At 42.1% G+C, this 11870-nt stretch overlaps 1 pseudogene; it reads right to left on the bottom strand.

Annotated features, from left to right (window-relative positions):
• Positions 1-3692: 3692 nt before the first annotated feature.
• Positions 3693-11870, bottom strand: part of LOC105756872 (paired mesoderm homeobox protein 2-like) — an 83770-nt pseudogene continuing 75592 nt past the window's right edge.

Here is an 11870-nt window from a genome sequence, read left to right as displayed (position 1 = left end):
TTAGAAAGATGTTTACCATGTTTTATTGACTATGCAAAGGCATTCGACTGTGTGAATCATAGCAAATTGTGGATAACGTTGCAAAGAATGGAAACTCCGAAACACTTAATTGTGCTCATGAGGAATCTGTACTTAGACCAAGAGGCAGTCGTTCGTACAGAACAAGGAGATACTGCATGGTTTAAAGTCAGGAAAAGTGTGCATCAGGGTTGTATCCTTTCACCATACTTATTCAATCTGTATGCCAAGCAAATAATCCAAGAAGTTGGACTATATGAAGAAGAACGCAGCATCGGATTGGAGGAAGAATCATTAACAACCTGCAATATACAGATGACACAACTTTACTTGCTGAATGTGAAGAGGACTTGAAGCACTTATTGATGAAGATCAAACACCACAGCCTTCAGTATGGATTACATCTCAACATAAAGAAAACAAAAATCCTCATAACTGGACCAGTAAGCAACATCATGATAAATGGAGAAAAGATTGAAGTTGTCCAGGATTTCATTTTGCTTGGGTTCATAATCAACGCTCATGGAAGCAGTAGTAAAGAAATCAGATGACACATTGCATTGGGTAAATCTGCTGTATGAGATCTCTTTAAAGTGTTAAAATGCAAAGATGGCACTTTAAGGACTAAGGTGCTCCTGACCCAAGCCCTGGTGTTTTCAATCGCCTCATATGCATGCAAAAGCTGGGCAATGAACAAGGAAGACCAAAGAAGAACTGATGCCTTTGAATTAATGATGTTGGTGAAGAATATTGAATATACCACAGACTGTCAAAAGAACAAAAAAATCTGTCTTGGAAGAAGTACAGCCAGAATGCTCCTTAAAGCAAGGATGGCAAGACTTCGGCTCACGTATGTTGGACATGTTATCAGGAGGGACCGGTCCCTGGAGAAGGACATTATGCTTGGTAAAATAGAGGATCATCAAAAAAGAGAAAAACCATCTATGAAATGGATTGACCTAGTGGCTGCAACAACACAGCAATGATTGTGAGGACGGTGCGGGACCAGGGAATATTTCCTTCTGTTGTACACAGGGTCACTGTAAGTCAGAATCAACTCAACTCCTCCTGTTGAGGAGTCCCTGGGTGGCGCAAATGGTTAACTTCTCAGCTACTAACCAAAAGGTTGGTGGTTTGAATCCACCCAGAGGTGCCGTGGAACAAAGGCCTGATGATCTACTTTCAAAAAATTAGCCACTGAAAACCCTACGGAGTGCAGTTCTACTCTGATACACACGGGTGATTAGTTGGAAGTGACTTGATGACAACTGGGTTGTTTTGGGGTTTCTTTAGTAAGCATTGAGATGGATTATGAACTCAGTTCTGTCTGATCCCAAAACAATGTTCTTGCCATTATTTTCCACCACACTGCATCAAGACATGGCCTATCAAATCGCATCTTCTGACTCTGTTGAAGAAATCAATAAAAATGATCATTAGAACAACAGTAATTTAGTTCTGTGCCAGGTGCTGTGCCAAGAACTCCATGTGTATTATTGTTAAATTTCACAAAAGATATCTGCCAGTGAGTCCTTACTATTCCTATTTTCTTGTTGTTGTGAGGTGCCGACAAGTCAGTTCCAACTCACAGCGACCCTAGGTACAACAGAATGAAACACAGCCCAGTCCTGTGCCATCCTCACAATGGTTGTTATGCTTGATTCTATTGCTGCAGCCACTGTGTCAATCCACCTCATTGAAGGCCTTCCTCTTTTTTGCTGACCCTCTACTTTACCCAGCATGATGTCCTTCTCCAAAGACTGGTGTCTCCTGATAACATGTCCAAAGCATGAGAACTAAGACCACACAAAGACATCTAATTATGAAATGTTTTTATCTCTAAGTACAAAGAGAAGCTTCTACAAGATTTCATAGAATGAAAACACCACATAAAAAAGGATTTTAAATATTGAAATGATTTCAAACTTCTGAAAGGATAGAATATAATAAAGTAATGCCTTCAATGATATGAAAGGAAATTATGTCCAATTTAAAATTCTATCTATTTAAACTATCATAGACCTTTGCAAAATCCCAAAAAAAGCATGCCTCCCTTGCACCATTTTCTCGGGAAGCTGATAAAGGATGTGTTCCACCAAAAATAATACAGTATACCTACAGAAAATTTTGTGTACAGCACAGGAAAGAGGTGAAGAGAGTCCCTGGGATGACGGTTCAGAGAAACTTCAGGATAACAAATGTATGTCAGGTGCAAAGGGCAACCTGTCCATATGGAAGCAGATCGGCAGTCTCCAGGAGATATTGCTTCCAGAAGATAAAACAGGTTGAATAGATGCACCTGGACATCTTGAGAAGAAATTTAGATAACTGACAAGGAGTATGGGATTAAATTAATTATTATTTGTTGTTAGTTGCTGTTAAGTCAGCTCCGGCTCATAGCGATGCTATGTACAACAGAATCAAACTTGCCTGGTCCTGCACCATCTTCTCATTCATTGGTATGCTCCAGTCCACTGTTGCAGCCACTGTGTATTCTGAATGCCTTTCAACCTAGGCAACTCATCTTCCAGCACAGTATCATAAAATATTCTCTTCTGACCCATAGGATTTTCATAGGGTTTCGGGAGCTGGTGAATTCCAAGATCAGCAGGTCAGGCAGTAGGCTGCTGGCTCACATCCCAAGAACCTGAGGTCAGAGTCTGATGCAGGATCCAGAGAGAGCTTTACCAGAACATCTATATATTTTGGATGCAGGTCACTCTCCTGAGGAAACTGGCTTTCAACTGATTGGCTTTCTACTGACTGACCTTTCAACTGATTGGCTGTTCACATCAGATCGCAAAATGTAGGATGATTACATAATATCTGCCAAACCACTGAGAATCCTGGCCCAGCCAAGTTGACACACAATCTTAACCATCAGTGTTTGTCTTAGTTACCTAATGCTGCTATAACAGAAATACCACGAGTGAATGGCTTTAGCAAACAGAAATTTATTTTCTCACAGTTTAGGAGTCTAACCCATTGCCATCAAGTCAATTCCAACTCATAGAGATCCTATAGGACAGAGTAGAACTGCCCTATAATGTTTCCAAGAAGTGGCTAGTGGATTCAAACTGTTGATCGTTTGGTTAGCAGCTGAACGCTTAACCACTGCGCCACCAGGGCTAGGAGTCTGAATTCAGAGCGCTGTCTCAGGAGGAAGGCTTTCTCCCTCTGTCAGCTCTGGAGCAAAGCCCTTGTCTCTTCAGCTTCTGCTTCCTAGTTCCTTAGAGATAGCCATGGTGTCTCCAAAGGGGCCCCAAACAATCCAGCACCTGAAGACATGAAGGCACGCTGTCAGCACTGCCCACAGCACAGTCAGTGTGCCATGTTTAAGTTTCTCAGAGGTTCGTCCCTATTCTTGTACTGGTCTTGCCTCTGAACACAATGTCTTTGTTGTACATTATCACTTTAAATCATACTGATTCTGCCTCAAAGGAACAAACGCCTGAACTTGGGTCTTGGGCCACTGCTCTTAAAGCTGAGACCCTGGGATGTCTGGCAGCAAATGGAGCAGGGCCTGAAAGATGACATTGCTGAGGGAGAGTTGTTCAGAGTCCTTCTCCTGAGCATCCAGATTGGGAAAGGATTGTGCCTTTTCCTGAAAATCCATGGTCAAGAATAATTCACCTAAAAGGCTTGAGGTTTCTAGAGAGTGCCGATGAGCTTGGTCAAGAGGATGGGATGGTTGTTGAGCTGATTGCACCTGCTGCTGCCACAGGTGTGTCTTGGGGGTGTTTGGGCTCCTGAAGTGTCTCTTCTACGGTGTCCCGTTCGACAATCACACCCTCAGGCTGCTCACCCTCATAGATGCATGAAGCAAGCTGTATCTCGAAGAGCAAGATCCTACCATTGCTGCTTTTGATTCTCAGGCTGAGGCTGAGAAGGGTCTTGGCAATGCTATCCTGCTGCTCCAGCACGTTGACTGTCATCGTGGCCACCTCCTTCATCTTGGGGACAGGAAGGGGTGTATCTGAGAGCCCCCTTCCCAGAGTTGGTTCTGACAGACAAAGAGCAGGTAGAATGGTTTGGCTCCTGCTGAAAGAATGAGAAGGCAAGCAATGAGGAGACAGGCTTGGGTCCGTGGACAGTTTGCTTTGGTCCAATTCAACAGTCAGGTGAGGCCTCTGAGTTGGGCTATCTGCCAAAGAATTCCCTGATGCCCTTGTGCTCTTCCCTGGGTACGGAGCTCTTCGGTTCTGAAACCATATCTGAATTTGGGATTCCGGAAGGCCTGTTCATTGAGCCAGTTCTTCCCTGGCTGTGATACCAGGGAATCGGTTCTTCTCATAGGCTTCAACTAGGAGACTGGTTTGAGATCTCTTGAAGGATGTGCACTTTCATCTGTCTGCTTTGGAGAAAGTTTCTGGAGACCAAGGCTGGGGTTTTTCCTGAACCTGGAATGGCTCTTCTTCTAAGGCCCGTCCAGAGGCCAATCCACTCTTCCTTAGTGTCTTGATCTGTGGTTTTGAAACCAAATCTGAATTCTAGACTCTGGAATGCCGGTTTCTTTGGCGAGTTCTTCTCTGGTAGTTATACCAGGGTATGGGTTCTGTTTAAACGATGCTTGCAGGACATCTAATTGAGTCAACTTCAAAACCATCCTTTTTTTTCATGTTGTTTCTGAGCGACTTGAAGTGCTGGTCAAATCCATATTGGCAAGAGTCACCTGGATTGCACAGAGACTGGTGGCCAAAGTTGTCTTAGGCTGGGTTCTCTGGAGGAGCAAAACCAGTGAAGCAGTTGTGGAGGCTGGCTATGTGAACTCAAAATCGGCAGATCAGGCAGAAGGCTGCTGGCTCACAGGGCTGAGGAAGCTGGCAAATCCCAACATCTGCAGGTCAGTCAGCAGGCTGCTGGCTCACGTCCTAAGAACAGGAGGTCAGAGTCTGATGCAGGATCCAGAGAGAGCTTTACCAGAACATCTATATATTTTGGATGCAGGTCACTCTCCTGAGGAAACTGGCTTTCAACTGATTGGCTTTCTACTGACTGACCTTTCAACTGATTGGCTGTTCACATCAGATCGCAAAATGTAGGATGATTACATAATATCTGCCAAACCACTGAGAATCCTGGCCCAGCCAAGTTGACACACAGTCTTAACCATCAGTGTTTGTCTTAGTTACCTAATGCTGCTATAACAGAAATACCACGAGTGAATGGCTTTAACAAACAGAAATTTATTTTCTCACAGTTTAGGAGTCTAACCCATTGCCATCAAGTCAATTCCAACTCATAGCGGTCCTATAGGACAGAGTAGAACTGCCCCATAAGGTTTCCAAGAAGTGGCTAGTGGATGCAGGCCACTCTCCTGAGGAAACTGATTGGCTTTCAACTGACTGGCTTCCAACTGACTGGGTTTCAACCAACTGGGTTTCAACTGATTGCATTTCAACTGATTGCGTTTCAACTGATTGGCTTTCAACTGACTGACTTTCAACTGATTGGCTTTCAAACGATTGGCTTTCAATTGATTGACTTTCAACTGGTTCCTTTCAACTGATTGGCCTTCAAATGTCTGGCTTTCAAACGATTGGCTTTCAACTGATTGGCCTTTGCATAGTCAATGAAACACAGGTAAACATCTTTCTGATATTCTCTGCTCTCAGCCAGAATCCATCTGACATCAGCAATGATATCCCTCATTCCACATCCTCTTCTGAATCCAGTTTGAATTTCTGGCAGATCCCTGTCGATGTACTGATGCAACTGCTTTTGAAAGATCTTCAGCAAAATTTTACTTGCGTGTAATATTTATGTTACTGTTCTTTAATTTCCACATTCAGTTGGATCACCTTTCTTTGGAATAGGCATAAATATGGATCTCTTCCAGTCAGTCGGCCAGGTAGCTTCTTCCAAATTTCTTGGCAAAGATGAGCGAGCACTTCCAGCGGTGCATTGATTTGTTGAAACATCTCAATTGGTATGTTGTCAATTCCTGAAGCCTAGTTTTTTGCCAGTGCCTTCAATGCAGCTTGGACCTCTTCCTTCAGTACCGTCGGTTCCTGATCATATCCTACCTCCTGAAATGGTTGAACATTAACCAATTCTTTTTGGTATAGTGACTCTGTGTGTTCCTTCCATCTTCTTTTGATGCTTCCTGTGTCATTTAATATTTTCCCTGTACAATCCTTCAACATTGCAACATGAGGCTTGAATTTTTTCTTCAGCTCTTTCAGCTTGAGAAATGCCTAGCATGTTCTTCCCTTTGGTTTTCTAACTGCAGGTCTTTGCACATGTCATTATAATACTTTGTCTCCTCAATTCACCCTTTGAAATCTTCTGTTCTGCTCTTTTACTTCATCATTTCTTCCATTTGCTTTAGCTACTGAATGTTCAAGAGCAAGTTTCAGAGTCTCTTCTGATATTCATTTTGATCTTTTCTTTCTTTCCTGTCTTTTCAATGACCTCTTGCTTTCTTCATGTATGATATCCTTGATGTCATTCCACAATTCTTCTGGTCTTAAGTCATTAGTGTTCAGTGCATCAAATCTATTCTTGAGATGGTCTCTAAATTCAGGTGGGATATACTCAAGGTCATACTTTGGTTCTCAAGAACTTGTTGTAATTTTCATCAGCTTCAACTCGAACTTGCATATGAGCAATTGATGGTCTGTTCTGCAGTCAGCCCCTAGCCTTGTTCCGACTGATGATATTGAGCTTTTCCATCATCTTTTTCCACAGATGTAGTCAATTTTATTCCTGTGTATTCCATCTGGCTAGATCCACATGTATAGTTGCCATTTATGTTTGTGAAAAAAGGTATTTGCAATCAATAAGTTGTTGGTCTTGCAAAATTCTATCATGCAATCTCCAGCATCATTTCTATCACCAAGGCCATATTTTCCAACTACCAAGTCTTCTTTGTGTCCATCTTTCACCAGTAATTATCAGTGCATCCTGATTGCATGTTTGATCAATTTCAGATTGCAGAAGTTGGTAAAAACTTCAGTTTCTTCATCTTTGGCTTTAGTGGTTGGTGCATAAATGTGAATAATAGTTGTATGAACTGGTCTTCCTTGTAAACCAAACCAAAAACCAAACTCATTGCCATCAAGTCAATTCTGACTGATAGTGACCCTATAGAACAGAGTAGAACTGCCCCATAGGGTTTCCAAGGAGCGGCTGATGGATTTGAACTGCCGGCCTTTTGGTTAGCAGCCTGAGCTCTGAAGCACTATGGATATTATCCTGTCACTGACAGCATTGTACTTTAGGATAGATCTTGAAATGTTCTTTTTGAGGATGAATGCAATGCCATTCCTCTTCAAGTTGTCATTCTCAGCATAGTAGACCATATGATTGTCTGATTCAAAATGGCCAATACCAGTCCATTTCAGCTCAACAATGCCTAGGATAGCAATGTTTATGCATTGCATTTCATTTTTTATTATTTCCAATTTTCCTAGATTCATACTTCATACATTCCATGTTCCAATTATTAATGGATGTTTGCAGCTTTTTCTTCTCATTTTGCGTCATACCACATCAGCCAATGAAGGTCCCAAAAGCTTGACTCCTTCCACTTCATTAAAGTCATCTCTACTTTGAGGAGACAGCTCTTCCTCAGTCGTCTTTTGAGTGCCTTCCAACAATGGGGGGCTCATCTTCTGGCACTATATCAATGTTCTGCTGTTATTCATAAGGTTTTCACTGGCTAATTCCTTTCAGAAGTAGACTGCCAGGTCCTTCTTCCTAGTCTGTCCACCATGAGTGACTCTGCCGGTATTTGAGTACCAGTGGCATAGCTTCCAGCATCAGAGGAACATGCAAGCCCCCATAGTACAACAAACTGACAGACACATGGGGGTGTATGTATGTATATGGTGGGATGAAAGAGTCAAATCCTTATCTTCTATAAAAATGAGTCAGTAGATACTTAGAAAAAGAATTAAATCAAGAAGTAGCAAAAGAAATATGTTATTGAGTGCTATGGAAATAGGAAAAGAATTGGCTGAAATAGAAGAAGAGGAAACGGAGAAGGGCCAGGGTACCATAAAACCAAACCCAACCTGTTGCTGTTGAGTTGATGTTGCCTCATAGCGAGCTTCTGGGACAGAGTAGAACTGCCCCCATAGAGTTTCCAAGAAGCAGCTGATAGATTTGAACTGTTAACCTTTTGGTTAGCAGCGGTAGCTCTTAAGCATTTCACCACTAGGGCTCCCAGGGTATCATAGGTGGTTACTATTTTTATTACAAATCTATTTGCCTCTTTAAGTTATGTGCATGTACAACTTCAATAAACATAATTTTTCCAGGAAGAACACACTGACTAACCTACTGTTACATGTTTTCCACACTCAGAGGAAGTAGGATTTCCTTTTGTTGATTCCAAACATCCATCCACCAAGCTTCCAGGGGCACTCAGTCAATACTCTGCAGTATGTCAAAGTCACAGCCGGCCGAAAGCTATCTGCCTCCCCAGCAGAGGCAAAGAAACCCATTCTCTGAATTTTTGCCTTTCATAGCACAAGACTTAAAAGCTCATAGCACAAGACTTAAAAGCCCCTTCAAGTGAGAATATACCTGATGTGTGACTCAGAGCATCAATATGTTATTTCCCATTCATCAATCATTCACCACCTGCTGGCCAACAGCACCTTCCGGGGTGTCTCCAGGTCTCCATTCAGCCCCAAACCGTCAATATTTGATGGTTGGGAGACGAAGTTGCTACACGCACATTATCCCCTGCCCAGGAAGCATAGTGAAGAAGCGCTTCCCTCTTCCAGGCAACTCTGGGAGCACACAGCAGGCAGTGCTCATCACATGGCTCAAGCTGGACCCGTGAGCCCCCAATTCTGAATATCCTGAGGTAGAAGCCAGAATGCACTTGCAGAGAAGTACTTCTGCAGAGGTAAGTCAGCCTTACAAGGGTCCCCAGCTGTTTTCCCTCTGCCACTCATAGTACTCTGCAACCAGAACAATATCCTCTCCCTGACCTCAGGTCTCAACTAACGTGTACATTAGAGCGTTGGTTGATATGGCCTAAAATGTCTTTCATTCATCATAAAGCATCTATTGAAGTCCAGCAATGTGCCAGGCACCCAGAGAGGTGCTGGGAATACAAGTATGCATCAGACAAGATTGTGGGCATACCTGTCTCCATGGTAATAACAGCAGCATCTATCATCTTCTGACCACGTTATGTACCAGGTACTGTCCTGAGCATTTTTTGCATATACCACCTTTAGTTCTTATATCAGCAAAAAGGTAATGAAATTAGATTTCAAGGTAGATAAATAGTTACTTTGAGACACTTTAGTGAAGACTTTACTTTCTCTTCTTATCAAGTTTATTGAGAAATAATTTGCATACAATAAACTGCATCCATTTAAGAATACAATTTGATGAGTTTTGACAGTTGTATACGCTCCTAAAGCCATCGTCACCATCAAGATACAGGACGTTTCTATCCCCTCTAAAGAGTCCTCGTGGCCTTCTATAGTCCATCCCTCCTTTTCTCTCTGTCTCCAGGCAACTGCTGATCTACATTTTGCCACTATAAACTAGGTTGCATTTTATATAAATGGAAACAGAGAGCATGAAGTCTTTGGTGTCTGGCTTCTTTCACTCAGCATAATGACTTTGAGATTCATCCTTGTTGGTGTGTGTTATCAGTAGCAGTCCACTTCTTTTCATTGCTTAGTGGTTTTCCATTGCATAGCGAGACCACATTTTGTATACCCATTCACCTACTGATGGACATTTGGACTGTTTCTAGTTTTTAGCTATTATGAATAAAGCTGCTGTGAACATTCGTGTCCAAGTCTTTGTGTGGACATAGATTTTTCACTTCTCTTTAGTGAATGACTGGGTCATATAGTAAATGTATGACGACTTTCCTTTATAGTGTTTTTTTGATTATCAGGTATACGATTCTTTTGAATTACCCACCAAGAAAAGATAGGTTCAAGGGCTGCCCAGTTTCATTTGTATGACATGATCAACAAGAATCTATTGGGCATCAAAAAAATAAACAATAATGTTAATCTGCTACATCAGGACATAAGTGAATTCATATAAGTAAATTTTCCAATAACTAAAACTTACCCTTTCAATCTCCCACCTTTAAAATACTTTAAGTATTATTTATTTCTGATAACATAATAAATTTATTAGCATTTCTAAGGTTCTAGAACTTTTTTGGGAAGTTTTACAGCATTCACTTCCCTGCCTTATTAAACTGTGTCCTGCCACCTGCAGCTGAGGATTCAAAAGCATCAGGCTAGCTGCCCAGTGCTGCCCACTTAACCCACTGAGGCATTTGAAGCTGTTTGCCCCTGCACTAAGGTGGCTCAGATGGCCATGTAGATTTTTCTGCTGCTTATACATGTCCTACCTCCTGTCAAGAGGGGCTGAAAGAAGGACTTTCGGAGGAGGATTTTTTTGATAGTGCCATTAAAGTCCATGAAACTCACTCATCCCCAAAGTACCATCTCTTCACCACAAGTCTGGAGAGGGGGTGCTTCAGAGTGAACACTTGAAGAGCTTGATGTGTGGCCCTGGAGTTTGAGAGGTTCAGTCCAAATCCTGCCCAAGAAATCTAGAGGGCAAGAGAAGCAGGCAAGAAACTTTGGTGTTGGGGCTTGGGGGAGGTGGCTGCATTGGGATGGGCCAGCTTTCCCAGAATATGTCATAAGTGTTTCATGTGGACCAGATACGGACCGTTTGAGAGGCAGAGCCAGCCTGGAGGATCATGTGAAAGGGCAATGGATCTCCACCAGTCTGTGTAGAGAGCACTTCTTGAAACTAGGGGCCAAGAAGGAAGAGCAGCCAGAGGAAGCCAACATCTTGCCCCTGGCAGAGGAGTTGCAGTTGGAGGACGCCAGGCAAGAGAGTTCAGAGCCACCTTGGAAAGTACCAGTCAGTGCTGACTGTATGCCCCCTTTCCCTTTCTCCCCTCCCATGTTTAACCATAGATAAGGTGAACAAGAAAGGAAGAAGAAAGTGACCGCTTTCCCCACACTTTCTTCTCTTAAGGCTGGTGGCCCAAGTGCAACTCTGCCTGAGGGATACAGGGGCACAGACAAGATTTAAATGTTAATATGCTGAACTATACATTCTAACTTCTGAATCAAGACTGTGTTTTGCCACTCAAAGTGACCTACAAATAATTACACTAGTTAGTCATAGGATCATCTGAGATTTTATCTAAGACATGGAAAGATATTCTCCACTGGGAACACTTTGAGAGACAGTGGGAAATAAAATGAAGTTGCATTCTGATTACATCTCTCTAGCCATGCTTGTACAACACACTGGTTATATAAATTATCGACACCCATACCATGGAGTGCCATGCAATGCTTAAAAAGAATGAGTACTAAATGCAAATCAAAAGCTCAATGAGATACCACTTCACACCTACTAAGATGGCTATTATCAGAGAAAAGAAAAACAACAAGTGCTGGAGAAGATATGGAGAAATTGGAATTCTCAACCATTGTTGGTGGGAATTTAAAATGGTGCAGCCACTGTGGAAAACAGCTTGGCTGTTCCTCAAAAATTTAAACATAGAATTACCATATGATCCAGCAATTCCACTCCTAGGTATATACCCAAAAGACTTGAAAGCAGAGACTCAAACAAATACTTGTAAACCAATGTTCATTGCAGCACTAGTCACAATAACCAAAAGGGGGAAATAACCCAGGCGTCCATCAACAGATGAATGGAAAAATAAAATGTGGTATATCCATGCAATGGAGTATTATTCAGTCATAAAGAGAAATGAAGTTCTGATACATGTATCAGATATGGATAAACCTTGAAAACATCATCAAAAGGACAAATATTGTATGATGATACCACTTACATGAAATATCTGGAATAGGTAAATCCATCAA

This window comes from Trichechus manatus, unplaced genomic scaffold (assembly GCF_000243295.1).
Source record: "Trichechus manatus latirostris isolate Lorelei unplaced genomic scaffold, TriManLat1.0 scaffold00203, whole genome shotgun sequence".
In the NCBI taxonomy this organism is placed as follows: Eukaryota; Metazoa; Chordata; class Mammalia; order Sirenia; family Trichechidae; genus Trichechus; species Trichechus manatus.
This window is presented reverse-complemented; position numbering and strand designations above follow the sequence as displayed.